The sequence below is a fragment of the Cebus imitator genome, unplaced genomic scaffold (genome assembly GCF_001604975.1).
Source record: "Cebus imitator isolate Cc_AM_T3 unplaced genomic scaffold, Cebus_imitator-1.0 Scaffold227, whole genome shotgun sequence".
Taxonomy (NCBI): Eukaryota; Metazoa; Chordata; class Mammalia; order Primates; family Cebidae; genus Cebus; species Cebus imitator.
The window spans coordinates 2,896,944-2,916,378 of NW_016107542.1; the positions used below are offsets into that span (position 1 = coordinate 2,896,944).

Consider the following 19,435-nt stretch of genomic DNA (forward strand, 5'->3'; position numbering starts at 1 on the left):
AAAAGCCACCACCACCACCACCAAGTGCTGATGAGGATGTGGAGCAACTGGTACTATTAAACATTGCTGATGGGAATGTAAAATGGTATAGCCACTCTGAAAAACAGTTTGGCACTTTCTTACGACCTTAAATATAGCTTTATGATATAACCCAGCAGTCCCACTCCTACATACAGGTCCTAGAGAGAAGAAAACATGTTCACACAAAAGCCTGTACATGAATGTTATAGCAGCACTAGGCATAATCAATCAAAACAGGAAACAACCCAAATATTCTTCAATAAGTAAATAAACCAACTATAGTTTATCCATAAAATTTGATCCATTCAGCAGGAGAAAGGAACATACCATCGACATGCACGAAACTCAGATGAATCTGAGAGGTATTATACTCAGTGAAAGAAACCAGTCTCAAAACTTACATAGACTCCATCTGCATGATAGTCTCAGAAAGACAAAACCATAGTGATGGAAAACAGATTAGTGGTTGCTAGAGGTTAGGAGTGGAGAAAGGGTGTGGCTACAAAGATAAAGCATGAGAGAGCTCTTTGGTGTGATGGAGTTCTATATTCTAATTTTGATGGTGGTTATAAGAATTTTAACATGTTAACCATAGAACTGTACACTAAAAAAGTCAATTTTATTATATGATCAACACATGTACACACACATACATACATCTCCTTAAAAGTCAGTTGGTAGATACATGTCCAGCATTTGCAAGGGCAGGGGGGGTCTGTGTTTAACAGTGTGGAATTCCTGTTTTCTAGTGAGTTCTCATCCCTGCAAAGAGCAAAACCTTGAGTGCTTGATGCTGCCCTAATTCCCACTGAGGATATGTGACCTAATTGTTTTGGGTATTGTTGGGCATGGAAGGTTCACTGCCTTCTTAAGATAACATCCACAGGTCCAACCAGAGCCTCCCTGGTTGTCTGGCTTGAGGACACACATGTCACATGGGTCATGGAGGAGGTTGGGAGGGCTTTCCAAATATGCTTGAGCTGAGTTTTGAAGTCACTGAAATGGTAATTAGATAAATGAGAGAGCAGAGGGAGCAATAAATAAAGACTCAAAGACGTGAACACAAGGCAGAACTGATACAGTGGGCATGGTTGGGGCTGTGGCTGGGACTAGGGTGGGTCATGGAGTTCACGTGCCACGCTGTGTTAGGGAACCACTGAAGGGGCTTTAAGCTGGAGAGTGACTCTGCCAGATTTGCATCCTGGAAAGATAGCTGTGACCTAGAATGCAGAATGAAATCGGCAGAGACGATTGGATGCAGAAAGAGTTTTAGGGAGTTGATGAAGTAGCCTTGGTGAGAACTGCAGCAGACCTGAACCAAGGCAGTGTCTGTGAGGGTAGAAGGGAAAGAGATGAATTAGAGTCATCTGGCCAGTAAAATCAGCAGAACTTGGAATGTGGCATGCAACACAGAGTCAGTTGGAATGTTCCCAAACTGCTTCAATGTATCTGCTTTATCAGTTATTTGCTGTGGGGTCTTACACAAGATATTTCATTTGCTTGTGCCTCAGCTTCTCACCTAAAAATGAAGCTACTTCATAGAGTTGTTGAGAAGATCAGAGTTAATTATGCTTAGCCCAGGGTCTGGTACAAGCTCTCCAATATCTATTTCTTGATAACAAATCACCCCCAGATTTAGTGGCTTAAAATAACAATGACCATATCATTATTGCTCACAGTTCTGAGGACTGACTGGGCTTAGCTAGACAATTCTCACTCAGGGTCTTTTTATGTGATTGCAGGGAGCTGGTGGCTGGGGCTGGGATCATCTAAAGGCTTGTCTTCTGCCTGGGCTGCCAAGATTCAAGCAGATGGGGTTCCTGTATCCTTCTCTCTCTGACTCTCTCTCTCTCTCTCCCCTCACCCCCAATACCGTTCCTCTTGCTCTGGTTTTCCCATGTTGTCTCTCCAACATAGCAGCTTCAAGGTAGCTGGACTTCTTACATGATGCTTCAGGGCTTCAAAGTGAGTGTCCCAAGAAAACTCATCAGATGCTGGCTTCTTCTAACCTATCTTTGGACTCCACACAGCCTCATTATTGCTGCATTTTGTCTATCAAGGTGATCACGAAAGCCAACACAGGTTCAAGAGACAGGGACAGAGCCTCCATTTTCTGATGGAAGGAGTTATCAAATATTCTATAGTCTTATTTTTAAACCAGCAGGGGGCCCAGGATGAAAAGTCTGAGATTTTCTTAAGGGAGGATAGATAAGTTTATTCTTCCCTTGTTGGGTCCCATATGCAGGTATCCAGGTAGATTCCTGGCAGATAATTGTATATTGAGTTTGTCACTTGGGAAACAGAATGAGGCAAAGATATAGATGGAAATGGAAGCTATAGGAGCAGATGGAATCCCTGTGGGAGAGTGTGCTGCCCTAGAAGAGGGTGGAAGACAAAACCATTGGTGAACATCAACATCGGTGTGGAGCACAGTGTCAAAGGAGGGAGAGATAAGAGCTTTCCCAGTCTGGATGAGTTCCTCTAGATGTCCATCTGGTTTCACTCCTAGACTACTGTAGTCTGAGACTTCTTTCTCTGGGATTCAGGATTCGCTTGGTAAAAGAGTCATCTTTCCAGCAGGACTGGACCATTGCTTGCCCAAATCAAGGGTCTTCTCCCACCTTTCTCAGCTGGCTGCTGAGTCAGGACTTCCTACATTCCTCCCAAGGCCAGGGTCTGTTATGGAGCCTTCTGTCCTGTGTGTTTCCAGTGTGGGACAAGGCACTAGCTCCTCTACACTTATTTCAGTCAGTTGTGTCCCCTGGAGTAAAAGAGTCTTTGAACAAGTTGTTAGGAAAGTTCCTCCTCTTCAACCACTTCAAAATGTCCTTTTGAATTCAAGCCACGTCCAAGTAATTAGTCTTCAGTTCCAGATCCTATTAGAGAGCCACATTGGTACAGAAGCTTCCCTGGTTCCTCTTTTGTGAGTTGTCATAAGGAAAGAAGAAGTGACCTGCAATCTATGAAATAGCCAGGTTCTAAAACAGATTTGTCTGACTTCAGAGCTCAGCTCTTCACCCTAGGCATCCCTCCAAGAGACACCAGCATGAACTTACCCAGAATGGGCCTGAACATTTGAACAACAGAACACAATACACCCCAGCTGGCTCCTGTCAGGTTGCACCCTACTGTGCTGGGTTTAGTTTGAGCAAACAGTTGAAATAAAACAGGGCTGGCTGTGGGGATGTGGCAGAGCCAGAACGGCTTCTCTTGATCTTTTCTTCTCTCTGGGAAACAAGATGAATTAACAAACTGATTCGTACTCCCTTTTACCCAAAGTCTGAAATAAACCACCCTTATCATCTCACCAAACCTTTGCCCAACCCAAATCATGGGTCTGGGATTCTTACTCTTCTCCTGCCTTCAATCTATCCCACTCCTGATATGCTCCTTCTCATCTTGCAATTCTATGGGCTTTACTTTCCTGCCTATAAACAGCACCCAACTGCCTAATATCCCTATGCCAATCCATTCTACACAATTTATTTTTTCCCAGATGGAGTCTTGCTCTGTCGCCCAGAGCTGGAGTACAATGGTGTGATCTCAGTTCACTGCACCTCCACATCCCAGGTTCAAGCAATTCTCCTGCCTCAGCCTCCCAAGTAGCTAGGATTACAGGCACATGCCACCATGCCTGGCTAATTTTTGTATTTTTAGTAGAAAAAGGGTTTCACCACTTTGGCCAGGCTGGTCTAGAACTCCTGACCTCATGATCCACGTGCCTCAGCCTCCCAAAGTGCTGGGATTACAGGCATGAGCCACTGCGCACAGCCCATTCTGCACATACCAGGCTTATCTCCAATCTAGGCTGGCCCTTATACAAACATGTTCAATGGCTATTCATTATTTTTAATATCTAATCTTTGTATATTACTTTATAGTTTAACACACGGTTTATCTCATTTAATCCTCACAATGAACCCGTTATATGGAAGGGAACTTAGGGTCAGAGAAATAGCAATTCTTCTGCCTGGCATTCAAGGCCTTTCATGGTGTGCCCCCAGTGATTTTCTAGTGCTTGTTCTCTAAACCACTCCTCAAGCACTAGCCAAACTGCTGACTGAGCACACTCTTATCACCTCTTTATGGAAGAAACAGAACTTTGGTGTCCATTAGAACTGGATATTGAGGCTGGCCATGTGACATTGGACAAGTTTCCTAACCTGTCTCACATTAGTGTCTTTATCTGTAAATAACAGGCTTGTTAGATGATTAAATAATATATTATAAAGGTGTTTGGGCCATAGACACTTGACACGTTAGTTTCTTCTTCCCCTGCCCCTCTGTCTTTAGGTGTTCTCTCCACTCTCCACCCTCCTCAATAGTCCCCACCTGGCGAATTCCTTCTTACTCTCACATCTAAGGTTCATCTAAAATTCTTCCTTTCTTAATCCCACCTAATGGGAATTTCAAGGGTAGCTCTGAACTACAACTTTGGGGTGGCCGTTCCTGCAGACCAGCTTGTTCTATTGTCTTCCGTTTTGTCCTGCCTACTAGAATATGATTTCCAAGTGGCAGGAGCAGAGTCCTCTCTTTGACCTCACAACATACCACCACCTATGGTGCTGGCACAAAGAAGTCACCCAGAACACATTTGTAAGATTGACTCAAGACCACGGGAGGCTTTGTGTGTTCCTCGTGCTCATTTCCTGATTGCTGTGATATTTGCTTTCAGCTGAACACTGGTCACCTTCCCTCTTCTTTTATTGTGTACCAGAATGAAAGACAATAGCCAAGAGGAAGTTGGCTTGCAGAGGTATTTGGGGTGAGCTCACAGAATTTAACAATTGTTTTTAAGCTTTTGGAAAGATTTTTAAAATTGGGTGGTCTGACACAAAGACCTAGATTTTTAGTTTCTCTTTAAAAATTTAGAAGACATGGGTACCCTGGACCCTCACTTTCATGTGACAGGGCTTGGGCAGAGACATCAAGACTACCACAGACACACAGGCCTGCTTCCCTCACTTCTGCCCTGACCCCTGTAGCCTTGGACGTTTTCAGTCTTTGATGTCAACTGCAAATTGTTGAAATGTATTTCAACTCTATCTTTAAGAATGAAGCTGTGGCCGAGCACGGTGGCTCACACCTGTAATCCCAGCACTTTGGGAGGCTGAGGTGGGTGGATCCCTTGAGGTCAGGAGTTTAAGACCAGTCTGGCCAACATGGCGAAACTCTGTCTCTACTAAACATACAAAAAAGAGTCAGTCAAGCGTGTTGGCCGGTGCCTGTAATCCCAGCTACTCGGGAAGCTGAGGCAGGAGAATCGCTGAACCCAGGAGGCAGAGGTTGCACTGAGCCAAGATTAGACCACTGCACTCCAGCCTGGGTGACAGAGCAATACTCTGTCTCAAAAAAAAATGAATTAAGTTGTTACTTTTTTTTTATTTTAGGACAGATGACCATGGAGATATTATTTCCTTCAGTGGTGAAAAGGTTCTACTGCATGTTTTGTTTTTGTTTTTGTTTTTTTGAGACAGGATCTCGCTGTCGCCCAGGCTGGAGTGCAGTGGCATGATCTCAGCTCACAGAAGCCTCAACAGCCTGGGCTCAAGCGATCTTCCCACTTCAGCTTCCCGAATAATTGGGATTATACACTTGAGCCACTGCACCCAGCCTGCAGCATGGTTTTTAAATATCTTTGTGCTCTCCCTCTGCAGACATCTTTCATTTGTTTAGAATCTGTGGTGATGGAAGCCTCATGCCTTATTCCAACTCCGGCTGCCTGTCAATGCAGTATCTGTAGCTTCTTTCAGATGGAGAAGCCATCAGTCCCATTCAGTCCATCAGAGTAGAGTGAAAAATATCAGGTCACTCTGCTGCCTCTACCACCTATCAGCACTGATGGCTCCACTCCCCAAGGGGAGAGGCAGAAGTGACAGGGAAGGAAGAAAGAAAGAAGAGAATTTTCTCACTTTATGATTTATTGCATTTAATACTCACCCTGAGTCTGAGTCAGGCATCATTCCTTCTTGACTTATGGCAAAATTAAGGCACATAGAGGCTGTCATTTATGCTCTGTCCCAAAACTAATGGTACAGAGAAAATAAATGATGAATGGTTTGGGCCCAGTTGTGTCTAACCATGTCATGTTTTTCCACCAGTCTATCTGCCTTAGGGCTCTCCAACTCCTTTCAGCTATATTTATAAGACTGGTGTTTGCAGACCTGCTTATAAACTAATAAGTCCTGCAAACTAGCAGGACTGTTTATTAGACAGCTACAAACTGAGCCGAAATAAATCTTTGGTTTCTGTTTGCTTTAAAGAGAAGTTTCTGTTCAATCCTCCACTGGGAGTGTGTCTTTAGGCCTCTAAATTTTATACCATAAATACCTGTATAATTTGAGTGGTCTTCAATGTAATGGAAAAAAATAAGAATAATAAATACATTCTAAAATAAGAATAATGCATGACATTGGTTTCGATCACACAGTGTTTCCTATGTACATTTTCTCCTTTGGTTCTCCCAACATTTTCAAGATACCCTCACTGAAGTTTTTAGATAAAGCAATCAAAAAGCAAGAGGATTAAATGACATAGCTAAATATATATATGGTGGAAATGGAAATGGAATGCAGATTCTTGACTCCTCTTTGCATTATCTGATCCTGCTTGGTTTTTACTTACACCAGGCCATAAGTTAGTTTTGAAAGCTTTCTCGTTCTACTTGTGCTGTTATTATTATCTGTTGTTGTTATTCAATCATAGACATTTATTGAGCCTTCCCGCAGGCCAAGGGCAGGGCTAAGTGCTATGAATTCATTATTTCACTTAATGCTCACAGCAGCCATATGACAGGTGCTCTTCTTATTTCTCTTTAACTGATGAGGATATAGAGGCTTAGAGGGATTCAGTAACTTATATAAGATCGTACTGCTGGTTACTGGTAGAACATATCCAACTCCAGATCTAGGTGACTCATGGAAATTTCTGCTATGTCTTACATCTTCACCTTGATTATAAACCGCATGGGGACCAGGACCACATCTTCCACAGAGCTTAGCAAATGGTTTTATGCACAGGTATGCAAGTCATTGATTAATGATAGCTGATTTTTTTCTAGGCCATTAGTTTTTATTTTACTTTTCCTGCAGGGATTTTCAGATCACACTGTTCTCAAAATAATCCTGGTTTTCTGTTGTCTGTTTTGATTTATCTTTAGACACTGTAACTGAAAATTAAGCTCTTAAGCATCTCCTTTACAGGCTATGTTCCACAATCTGCAATCACAGCTTTTCTTTAAATTGATCATCTTCTTTTGAGCTGTTAATAAACATGTCTGGCTTCATTTAGGTTTTCAAATTGTTATTTCCAGATGGTGAGACTTTCAGATCTGATAAGCTCACACGCACCCTGCCAAGTGGAAGTTTGAGCAAAATGTCACATCTTTGGCAATCTTTGTGCTATTAGTATGATGATTAAAGGGGAAAAAAAAAGTTTCACTGTGATGTCATCAGCTTTCCCACGTCATAAAAAAGCCATCAAATTACCAATCAAAATTAAATGAATCACATTTAATATTATTATTCTACACTTTTCTTTTTTTCCCGTTTTAAAAATCAGTTTGGCTCATCTGCTTTCTGCTTCTAGATTTGCCTGTTCTGGACATTTCATATAAATGGAATCATACAATACATGGCCTATTGTGACTGAATTCTTTTACTTGGTATAGTGTTTTCAAGGTTCATCTATACCATAGCATGCAGCAGTGCTTCATTCCTTTTTATGGCTGAATAATATTCCATTAGATAGAGATACAATATTTTGTTTATCCAATAATAAGTTGGGAATTTAGATTGTTTTCACTTTTGGCTATTATGAATAATGTTGTTCTGAACATTTCTTGTGCAGTTTTTGTGTAAGGACATGTTTTCAATTCCAGAGGGCATATACCTAGGCATGGAATTGCTGGATCATATGGTAACTCTGTGTTTAATTTTTGAGAAACTGCCAGTCTTCCACAGAGGGTACACCATTTTACATTCTCACCAAAAAGGCAAAAGGATTCCAATTTCTCCACATCTCCACCAACATATATCATTTTCTCTTTTTTGTGTTTTTTTAAAATACCCATTCTAATGAGTATAACGTGACATCTTTTGTGGTTTTGATTTATATTTCCATAATGACTAATAAATGTTGGACATCTTTTTATATGCTTATTGTTCATTTGTATATCTTCCTTGGAGAAATGTCTATTTAAATCCTTTGTCTATTTTTTTTAATTTGGTTGTCTTTTTATTGTTGATTTGTCAGAATTCTTTATGCATTCTAGACCCTTATTAGATATATAATTTGCACATTTCTCTTTTTTAAATAAATTGCAAAGCAACATTTTTCAAGACAGTTAACTTTCTGCCACATTGTAAAACTTGGTTGTCTCTACCAGGTCCTACCTCCTACTTACTCCTAAGTATTTGGAAGCTTATCAGGATTTAAGCTCAAAAATGGAGTTTGGGGTGAGAAGGAAGCACTTTGTTTGGAGAGGGTGTTACTGTTGAGGCCATGCATTAATCCTCTCTGCCACCTCAAGGAAAGCTGTGGTTACATCTGGTATAGTAGAAAGCGCCTTGGTGGCCAAAGATACATGTCATGGAAGAAGCGTGTGGGTTTATCACATTTTTATCCATGGCAGAATGGAGACCTTGTTTTTGCTTCAGAATTGGTCTTAAAGAAGAATTCTGGGGCAGACGAACCCCCATCATCATCCAGGAAGAATATTTGCAGCGCATTTCTTCTCATCATGATGAGTTTGCTGTTTGAGATGGTATGGTTAGAAGCTTTATAATGGCTGGCTAGTGTCATTTTCCCTCATTTAGGCTCAACTGTGACTTTATACCCACATACTTTATGGAAGTCCTGGAGCCCCACACTGAGGCAGCAGAGGGAAGGAGGAAGTGCAGTTTAAGGTGGCAACTAAGTGGGAGAGAAAGTCAGCAAAGACAGTTATTTATTCAGGACCTTTACAAAGGGTGCAGCCCTACTTGTTTGCATGATGGTTGAACCAAACGTTAGTGTCCAGTTGCTTGAGGCTTGCAGCAGCACCTTTATGCTCTTCAAAGTGAGTGCTGCTATTGGTGGCAAGGTCTTATGGATGCCCTTGCTAGGCTCATTTCCTTCTTTGCTATTCTAAGCACAGTCCTAATGAATCTGAATCTGCCTTTTAACAAGACCCCAAGGTGATGCATGGCACATCAGAGTATAAGAAGCTTAAATTTACATTATATTCTCTCTATCCCTGCACATCTCACATGGTTATTCAGTCTAATATCTGTTTGAGTCAGTCTTCCTCTTTCTTCTCACGTCTTCCATGGATTTCACCTGGTTTACTCTTGATGCCATCCTTATTAGTCTGTTCTCACACTGCTATAAAGAAATACCCATGACTGGGTAATTTATAAAGGCAAGAGGTTTAATTGACTCACAGTTCTGCATGGCTGGGGAGGCCTCAGGAAACTTACAATCATGGCAAAAGGGGAAGCAGGCACCTTTTTCGCAAGGCAGCAGGAGACAGTGTGAGCGTGTGAAGGAGGAACTTTCATACCCTCATAAAACCATCAGATCTCGTGACAACTCATTCCAACTCCATGAACCAATCACCTCCCACCAGGTCCCTCTCTTGACACGTGGGGATTACAATGCAAGATGAGATTTGGGTGGGGACACAGCCAGACCCTATCACCATCCTAGTACTAGCTGCATCTTCCTTTCATTACTGGACGAAGAAAAACAATCTCTTGATCAACTAGTATTTCCCTGAAGCACTTATAAACAATTCCACAGAAATCCTGAGATAGGTACCTATTTGTGTTTATGCTCAAGCCTTCCCCAGCCCTCCCCCTTCCTTCTCCTCACCCTCCCTGTCTTCTCACAGCTCAATACTTCCACCTTCCATTGTTCAGTATCTCACTCTGACTCCTGCCTGTGCTGAGTTGCATCTATGATTAGCCCTCATTAGATGGTCTTACATCATCCATTTTTATATCTTGATTCCCACCCCAGACCTAAAACAAGTCCTTGGACATAGTAAATATTAGCAGAATTTAATTAAGTTATTGAGTCACATTGGAAATTATTTCAGAAGATACCAAATGCCTTTTCCTTCTTTTTTTTTTTTTTTTTTCAAATGCCATTTGTTCTAGTACCACTAAGACCCTGAGACCTTTATTTTGGTGATATCAAGTGGTAAAAACATTAACAAACATTATATTATATTCATTTCATGAATCCTTTATATATCATAATTTTAATTCTGAAGTTTTTAATTTATAGAACAAAAGTAAATATTTCTCTAGCACAATAAATATGACTGAGGGAAGAATTTTATAAATTTGGTCATACCAAATATATTTAACATCAATTTCTCTCCTCAACTTCTGACTCTGCTGCTCTTTATCTCTGTAACCATGACTTATCTGTCAGAGCTAAAACTCTTTTGAACATTTCATGAGAAAATCTATAAAGAGTATATAGCCTGTAATAATAGCTAACATTTAATAGCTGTGCTTACAGTGTGAGCCAGGTATTTTTTATTCTAAGTACTTTACATATACTCTCATTTTAAACCTCCTAATGACTCTATGAGGTTGACATTTTGTTATTCCCATTGTTATAGATGAGGAAACAGAGGCACGGGCTAGAGGGTAAGTATTTTGTCCAAGATAACAGAGCTAATTAAGTGGTGAGGCCAAGATTTGAACACAGTCTCTCCTCAGAGAGTCTGAAGGGTTGCTGCTGAATTCCTTTCTTCAAAAATGCCTCATGTGATTTAACATGCCTTATTTCACTGTGTACATTAAAGGCCCTTTGTTTATACATTAATCTATATTTCCCTATTGGCCAATACATTGCATAAATTAGGTGATCTGTAAATGATTGTTGGATGATTTATTCTACATGCTTACATGGGAGTACTTTGAAAAGCAATGATTGCATTAATATAATGAGTGCTTGATGTAGCAATATCATTCCTATATATTGTGGAACTCTCAATTTTAATATTTACTGACTCCATTATCCATCTTAAAATGAGCATATTGGAAAGGGTAAGGAATAAATAATTGATTAGGGACTTTAATTACATTTGCAAAAATCTCTCTACCTTTGCCAAAGAACTAAATCTAATCACAAATATGAAATCCCATGATATCTACACTTAAAGGAAGGGGAACACGCAGGGTATGTTTGCCAAGAGGTAGGAATCTTGAGTACTGTCTCAGAACTGACTACCACATCTACTGTGGATCCCTTCCCACAACCAAACCACATGAGTAAAAACCTCATGCAACACTGGCATTAACTTTATTTCTTAATTGTGATTTTGTTAGAATTCTATTCAGTGTACAGAATCTGAATTATTGATTCTTTGAAAGAGTATTCTTTTGAAATGTTTCAATGAAAAGTAAAAAACCATAAAACATATCTACACCCACCATACAGACTGAACAAATCCTCCACGGATCTTTTTTTTTTTTCAAAGAAATCATTATGGTTGAGAGTTCATTGTATCCTCCCCAATTCCATCCTCTCTTTCCCTCCTCAGAGATAATCACTAATTTGAGCCTACTTTTAGTCCATGCCTTTATAAATCTACTACACGTTTCTATCCATCAAAAGGTCTTATGCTGTTTGTGCCTGAAAATTTAACTCACACGGTATCAGCCTGGATGTACTGTCTTGCAACTTGCTTTGTATTTCTGAAATTGTTTTCTTTGTGTTTTTGAGATATATTAATACTACTACAAGTAGATCCAGTTTATTCAAAGTGCTTGCCTATTTGGTTGCTAGAAAAAGTCAGCAATATTCAGCAAAATTGACAAGGATTGGAATATTTAATGGTTGGCTGATAGTCAAGAGGCAAGTCTATCTAAACAGCCAAAGTAGTATTACTCAGTGTTTTTAAAAGATGAAGATGTTTAATGTGGGGGAAATGCTTATGATGTAATATTAAATGAAAAGTACCTTTAAAAAAATCATAAGCTACAACATAGATGTACCTTGAAAACATGCTAAGTGAAAGAAGCCAGATATAAATGACTGCATCTTATATGATCACATTTATATGAAATGCCAGATTTGGCAAATCCATAGAGACAGAAAAGTAGATTAGTGGTTACCAGGAGCCCTTGGGGGTAAGGGGAAGTGGAAATGACTAACAGGTATGGAATTTTTGAGGGGTGATAGAAATACTGGAACTAGACATTGGTGGCAGTTGTACAACATTGTATGTTAAAAACCATGGAATTATATACTTTAAAATGGTAAATTTTATGTTCAATGAATTTGATCTCAATAAAAGCATACAAAAAACTCTATATATAGCTAATAAAAATTATGAGATATTTCAGAATACAGATTTTAAATAATGTTTAAAATTATAAGAGACAATATACAAGAGATAATTCACTTGAAATGTTTAGTACAAGGCCTGACATATAGTATGTGTTCACTATATCTAAGACAGGTCTCAGTTAATTTAGGAAGTTTATTTTGCCTCAGGAGGTCCTGAGGACATGTGCCCAAGGTGGTCAGGGCACAGCTGGGCTTTAAACATTTTAGGGAGATATGAGACATCAGTGTATGTAAGATTTACATTAGTTCAGCCCAGAAAAGGTGGGACAACTTGAGGCAGGGAGGGAGCTTACAGGTCACAGTTAGGTAGGAGACAAATGGTTGCATTCTTCTGAGATTCTGATTAGCCTTTCCAAAGGAGGCAATCAGATATTGCAATAATCAGAGATATGCGATTATCTCTGTGAGCAGAGGGATGACTTTGAATAAAATGAGAGGCAGGTTTGCCCTCAGCAGTTGCCAGCTTGACTTTTCCCTTTAGCTTAGTGATTTTGGGGCGCCAAGATTTATTTTCCTTTCACAGCTGCAATAGTATAAGGAAAAGTAGAAACAATTCAACCTTGCATATATTAGAGTTGGCGTGTTTGTGGATGAGTTTTTGCACTTATTTTTATTTCAGGTAGAGCTGTGACAATATATTGCCAGTATAGTAAATACTTTATTTAAAGGATTTGAAAACAAAAAATAAAAGCTTTACAGACTCTGGCATCTGTGTTTTGAGCCAGAATTCCTGTGAAGAGCCTGTATTGGTGGAGCTAGTCAGCTCTTTAGGAATGCAAAAAGAGATGAGAAGGAGGTACAGATATTACAGCATAAGGACAGGATGGAGAAACTATCTTTCTGTTTATCCACCGAATGCATGTAGTCATTTGTCAATAAGTGTTCATTATATACTTATTAACTCATATCAATGTTCATCTTTGATTAGCTCCCAAAGGGCAAAAAGGCACATAATTTATTTGCTTAATGTAGTGCCTAGCATGATGAGATGGCTGTTTCGGCAGTAATTAAAAATATCTTTTCCTTTGCCAGTAATTCTTATTTAATCAAGTCACAATTAATTTTTGTACCAGAGAACTACTCTATGGCTTTCATTTTAAAAACCATGTATGATTTTTATCTCTTTTCTGCAAATACCCCAAAAGAAAAACAATGCTGTTTTCATAGATCTTAGTCAAATGCAGTTCAACTACTATTCTCGGGTGAATTTTATAACTGGAAAACATGTGTGTGCATAAGTACAAGGACTGGTTAGGACCTGGAAATAATGAGAGAGGGAGAGAGAGACTGATGTAATGATATGTGACTTTTTTGTTCTTTTCTGATTTCCAGTATTGTTTTCTGAGAAGCATTTTTTTTAAATAAACTTAGAAACAAAAAAGGAAATCACCTCAGAACCTCTGAGACGAGGCTGTGGACTGGCAGTTGTTTTTTGAGACAATATGGAAGAAATGACATTCTGTACATCTTCTGTTTTAAACTTTCATCTTTGAACTTAAAGAATCCCTAGCTGAGATCTTGGCTGTTTTCCTCCTATGTTTCTTTCTTTGTGTTTTACCAACTTACTTATATTTAGCATAAAAGCTGGAGAAAGTGATAGGGGCAAGGAGGCAGAGAAATTCTGGGCAGAAGAGGGCAGTCACCAGCAAGGGCCTCACTCTGAAGCCTGGATCCACAGCCCAAAGTGAGAACATGCATTATTGTTTTCTTGCTGGAATGTTGCCTTTTCCAAGACCACCCATGGCCCACCCACCCGCCATCCTGTGCCCATAAAAACTCTAGGCTTCAACAGCAGAGAGAGGAGAAGAGGAGAAGCAGCTGGACAGTAGAGAGAAGCAGCTTGACTTCAGAGGGATGGCTTGACAACACTGCCTCACGGAGGAGTCTGGCCAGGGATGGCTGGACTCTAGGGGAAGATTATCTTCCCGCTCCATCCCTTTTTCAGCTCCCCTTCCCATTGAGAGCTACTTTCATCATTAGCAATAAAATCCTCCATATTCACCACCGTTCAATTCGTTCGTGTAACCTGATTTTTCCTGAACACCGAACAAGTGCTTGGGTGCTGTGAGTGAGGATGCTAACGCCTGTCACACTGACCCTCTACTCTCGGTGGAGAGCAACTCATGTGAAAAGGCAGAGGGCCCATGGAACTGTTAACATGTGAGCCATCCATGGATGGCAAAAGCTAAAAGAGCACTGACTGAAACACATGCCCTCTGGGGCTTCAGGGGTAGTGGGCATGCCCTCGCTGCCTCAGGACTCTGCAGGGAGTTCACTTCAGCCAGTGCCCAAAAGCACTCGCCCCGGCTCCTGCACCTGCTCACCTGCGTACTGCCTCCTGCAAGAGGTGAAGTGCAATGGGTCCAAGTAAGTGGAGTTTGCCCCTGCCAGTGTCAAAGTGGCCAGCTATATCTAGCACTCCAGTTCCTACCTGCAAAGGTGTCAGGGAAATTTCCTGCTTCAAAAGCACAGACAGCTTTCTTGAAAATGAGATATGAGATAATGTAATCTCATTGTAAAGTTGAGGACATTAAGGCTTAGAGGTGATTAGAGGCATTAGAAGGGACTTCTGAAGGCAGCTCATCTAACCCTTGACAATAGGAGAAGTTAAAGTTATAGCCCAGGTTCCAAACCTCACAATTGGGAGAACCAGACTTGAGCCTGCTTGTCTAATACCAGTGTCCTTCTCAAGCTTTCCAAGCATCTGCTTGGGATCACCTTGCCTTATGGCAGGATGGAAGCCCAAGAATGGTGTCCTGCATCCATTGCTGAGGCTTCAGGGGTCCAAGTACTTAGTTTACCTTTGGGAATTCCTTATTGGCCCTACTGAAGTCCTTCCTGCTATATAATTCAGGGAAACTGTTGATCTTGTCAACCTGAAATAATCAAAAGGATCTGAATCCAGTTTTAAAGAATTTATTTGGGTGAAAAGCTGGGAATGGCCATCCAAGAAACATGGACCCCAGAGAAATGGGGTCAGTGCTTCAAAGTTAAAAGTTAAATACTTGCTTATGTATAGCAAACAAAGAAGTTTAGTAGGATTATAATATTTTCTATACAAGGCTGGTTTATGTGTAACAATTTAATTACAGTAGTTTGTTTTCTTTTCCATACAGCTTTTCATTTCCTTTCCAATTTAAAAGTGAGTATTTAACATTCCATCCTAGACAGTGTGATAATCATGAAGCCTTTGTGTGAAAGAGGAAACAGGGAGGTTAATCTATAATGAAGATCCACACTTAGAGGGAAGAGGTCTTCCCTGGCACCCTTTAGTCATTTACAACATTTTACAAAACAATGTAGGTAAGGAAAAGGCTACTCTATAATCAGATAAACAAACGTTACAGCTGTCTATTTATTCACTCAGGTTCCATAATCACATTCCGTTAAGGCTTAAAATAAAGTTTCAACAGCTGATATTTTAAATTACTTATTTTCGCAATCTTCACCTTTCTTAGTTCTGAGAGTGGCCCTACCACGTGGGCCTGGCCTGCATACTCCCAGAAGGGCAGTTCTTCCTAGCAGCCTTTGACTTTGGGGACCTCTCCGTAATCCTTACACCAGCCCAAGGTTCTGACTCTGTTAATGGGTAAGGAAAGGTTATGCCCTATGAGACTCTGACCTCCTTTTGGGATCTGGAAAATCTTCTGGTGATTTTCCTTGTCCCAAATCTGCTGTTTCCAAACTTGCTTGAGACCAAGATAAAGCACAACAATTTACAAGGCATAACGCCTAGGTGAGGTCATTCACTGGCCATTTCTTGTACTTGAGGGTCAGAGGGTGACATTGCTGACTCTCTCAACTTCATTGCCAGCACTAGATTGGTAGTTCTGTTCTTTGGAAGGAAGGAAGGAAGGAAAAGGAAAGGAAAGGAAGGGAGGGAAGGAAAAATTAAAAGAAAGAGAAAGAAGGAAAAAGAAAATAAGAAAGATTGGAGTACAATTTGTGGCACTCAAGTTCAAGAACAAGCTTGATAGAAAGTTGTAATTGCCAAATACAGTAACCTACTTAGGGTGCATGTCAACGTTGATTGCTTTCAAACTACTGTACCTGGCAACTCTTTTATTTCTCCCTTTAAAAAAATCCTGTATCTGGCTGAAGGCTGAAAAATAGCAAGTACATATCTTTCTAACAACCCTACATTAATTTAGTATAGGGATAATTAGAGGCAAAGTTAATCATTAGTAATATAAGCCCTGAGATTGCAGCACATGGGCTTCTTTTGCTACTCAACAGAGTCCTTTTGTGTCTAGTTTTTGAACACAGACACATCTTTATTTTCTACTTACTGAGCTTTCTTTGACATACAAGCCAAAAATTTACTTGAAGCAACTTGAATAGTGTCAGAGAGAATGTTTGTTTTTTAAAAGTCCTGAGAATTACGGAGCATCCTTAGAGCATAATATAGGTATGTTCATCTAGAACAGCTGAACACAGGCAGTTTATAAAGCAGGAAGTGAGCACATTGTGCTTTTTAGATTTACTTAAAATATTTTGAATTATTGGTGTTCTTATCCATTCAAGAGTTGCTAACACTAGGGTTGTAAAATAGAAACAGAATAGCATTGACAATAGAGTTTTGTTTCATCTTTGTCTTAGGTACAATTTGGGAAATGTTTATGTGTATATGTTTGTTCCAAAATATTTTAAAATTCTGTATTCACAATGCAGTAGTGTGTAAACACTACTGAATCACCAGAAATGCCTACAGTAGTGTGTGCACAAAATAGAGATCAAGACGAAGGTAGAATATTTAGGGAAATAAAATTAAGCTAAGAATAAGGTTAGTACATAAAATGCATCTTGTGAGGTTCATCTGTTCGGTCTACTAGTGGGCATGGTAAGGATGCCTGAATTTAAATGAAAATTCTAGTACTGATTATAATTCACATATCATTTTATTGCTCTATAAACTGTGCCCAAACAACTCTTGGTATTCACAAACTAATTACTTGAGTTTGTAGATTCACATATCCAGTGATATCCTCCTTGAATCTTTCTGCCATTTAGTCATTTTACTTCCAAGTATCATAACATCCATCAGAGGCTGATGAAGGAAAAAGATGCAAAAGTCATCCTATTTATTTTTTGCCCTAAAATACAGGTGTATCATCTACAACCATTCAATCTTTGACAAACCTGACAAAAACAAGCAACGGGTAAAGGATTCCATATTTAATAAATGGTGTTGGGAAAACTGGCTAGCCATATGCAGAAAGCTGAAACTGGATCCCTTCCTTAAACATCTTATACAAAAATTAACGCCAGATAGATTAAAGATTTAAACATAAGACCTAACACCACAAAAACCCCAGAAGAAAACCTAGGCAATACCAATCAGAACACAGGCATGAGCAAGGACTTCATGACTAAAATACCATAAACAATGGCAACAAAACCCAAAATAGACAAATGGGATCTAATTAAACTAAAGAGCTTCTGCACAGCAAAAGAAACTATCATTAAAGTGAACTGGCAACCAACAGAATGGGAAACAAATTTTTTTGCAATCTACTTATCTGACAAAGGGCTAATATCCAAAATCTACAAAGAACTTAAATTTACAAGAAAAAAAAAATCAAAAATTGGGCAAAGGAAATGAACAAACACTTCTCAAAAGGAGACATTTATGCAGCCAAGAAACATATAAACACATGAAAAAATGGTCATCATCACTGGTCACTAGAGAAATGCAATTCAAAACCACAACGAGATACCATCTCACACCAGTTAGAATGGCAATCATTAAAAAATCAGGAGACAACAGATGCTGGAGAGCATGTGGAGAAATAGGAATGCTTTTACACTGCTGGTGGGAGTGTAAATTAGTTCAACCATTGTGGAAGACAGTGTGGTGATTTCTTAAGGATTTAGAACTAGAAATATCATTTGACCCAGCAATTTCATTACTGGGTATATACACAAAGGATTATAAATCATTCTATTACAAAGACACATTCACATGTATGTTTACTGCAGCACTGTTCACAATAGCAAAGACTTGGAAACAAGCCAAATGCCCATCAATGATAGACTGGATAAAGAAAATGTGGCACATATACACCATGGAATACTATACAGCCATAAAAAGGATGAGTTCATGTTCTTTGCAGGGACATGGATGACGCCAGAAACCATCATTCTCAGCAAACTGACACAAGAACAGAAAACCAAACACCATATGTTCTCACTCATAAGTGGGCACTGAACAATGAGAACACATGGACACAGGGAGGGAAGCATCACACACCAGGGCCTGTTGGGTGATGCAGGGTGAGGGGAGGGATAACATTAGGAGAAATACCCAATGTAGATGATGGGCTGATGGATGCCGCAAACCACCATGGTACATGTATTCCTATGTAACAAACCTGCACATTCTGCACATGTACCCCAGAACTTAAAGTATAATAATAATAAAATGTGGGTGTGTGTATTGGGAGAAGGAAAGGGTAAAGCAGTTAGATGCTATTAGAAATATTTGGAAGAGAATAAAGAAGAAATTAAAACTTTGTGATTTTTAGTTATCAAAGTCATTAAATTGTGTTATCCATATAACTGCAGAATTTCAATATGGGCATCTTGTTAAGGGAAGGCTTTCAGAGAATGTTAACATTTCTTAATAGTAAACACATCCCTACACTCACATAATTATAAGTCTTCGTGTACAAGGTACTCAAGATCAGAAACTTTGTAAAAAGCCTTTTAATCAGATAAATTTGAACATATCATTATCTAGAAGTAACTGAAAAGAATGTAAAACATTATAGAACAGTCATTTGATAATATGGTAAATGTATCAAATCAAGAGGATATAGTCCTCTTAAAATAAAAGTTGCATAAACAGGAAAGAATATACAAATATACCATAAAAAGTACTTATAATAAAAAATATAAGAAAAATACAAACTGATATGTAAACTATAAAATATGTAAAATAGCCAATAGTGGTGGTTCATATCTATAATCCCAGCACTTTGGAATGTTGAGGTAGGTGGATCACTTGAGGCCAGGAGTTTAAGATCAGCCTGGGCAACATGATAAAACCCTATCTCTACAAAAAAGA

General features: G+C 39.4%; 1 protein-coding gene across 1 annotated transcript in view; it reads left to right on the forward strand.

Annotated features, from left to right (window-relative positions):
* SLC1A1 (solute carrier family 1 member 1) overlaps positions 1-19,435 on the forward strand; it is an 86,211-nt gene that overhangs the window by 26,375 nt on the left and 40,401 nt on the right. The window lies entirely within an intron of this gene.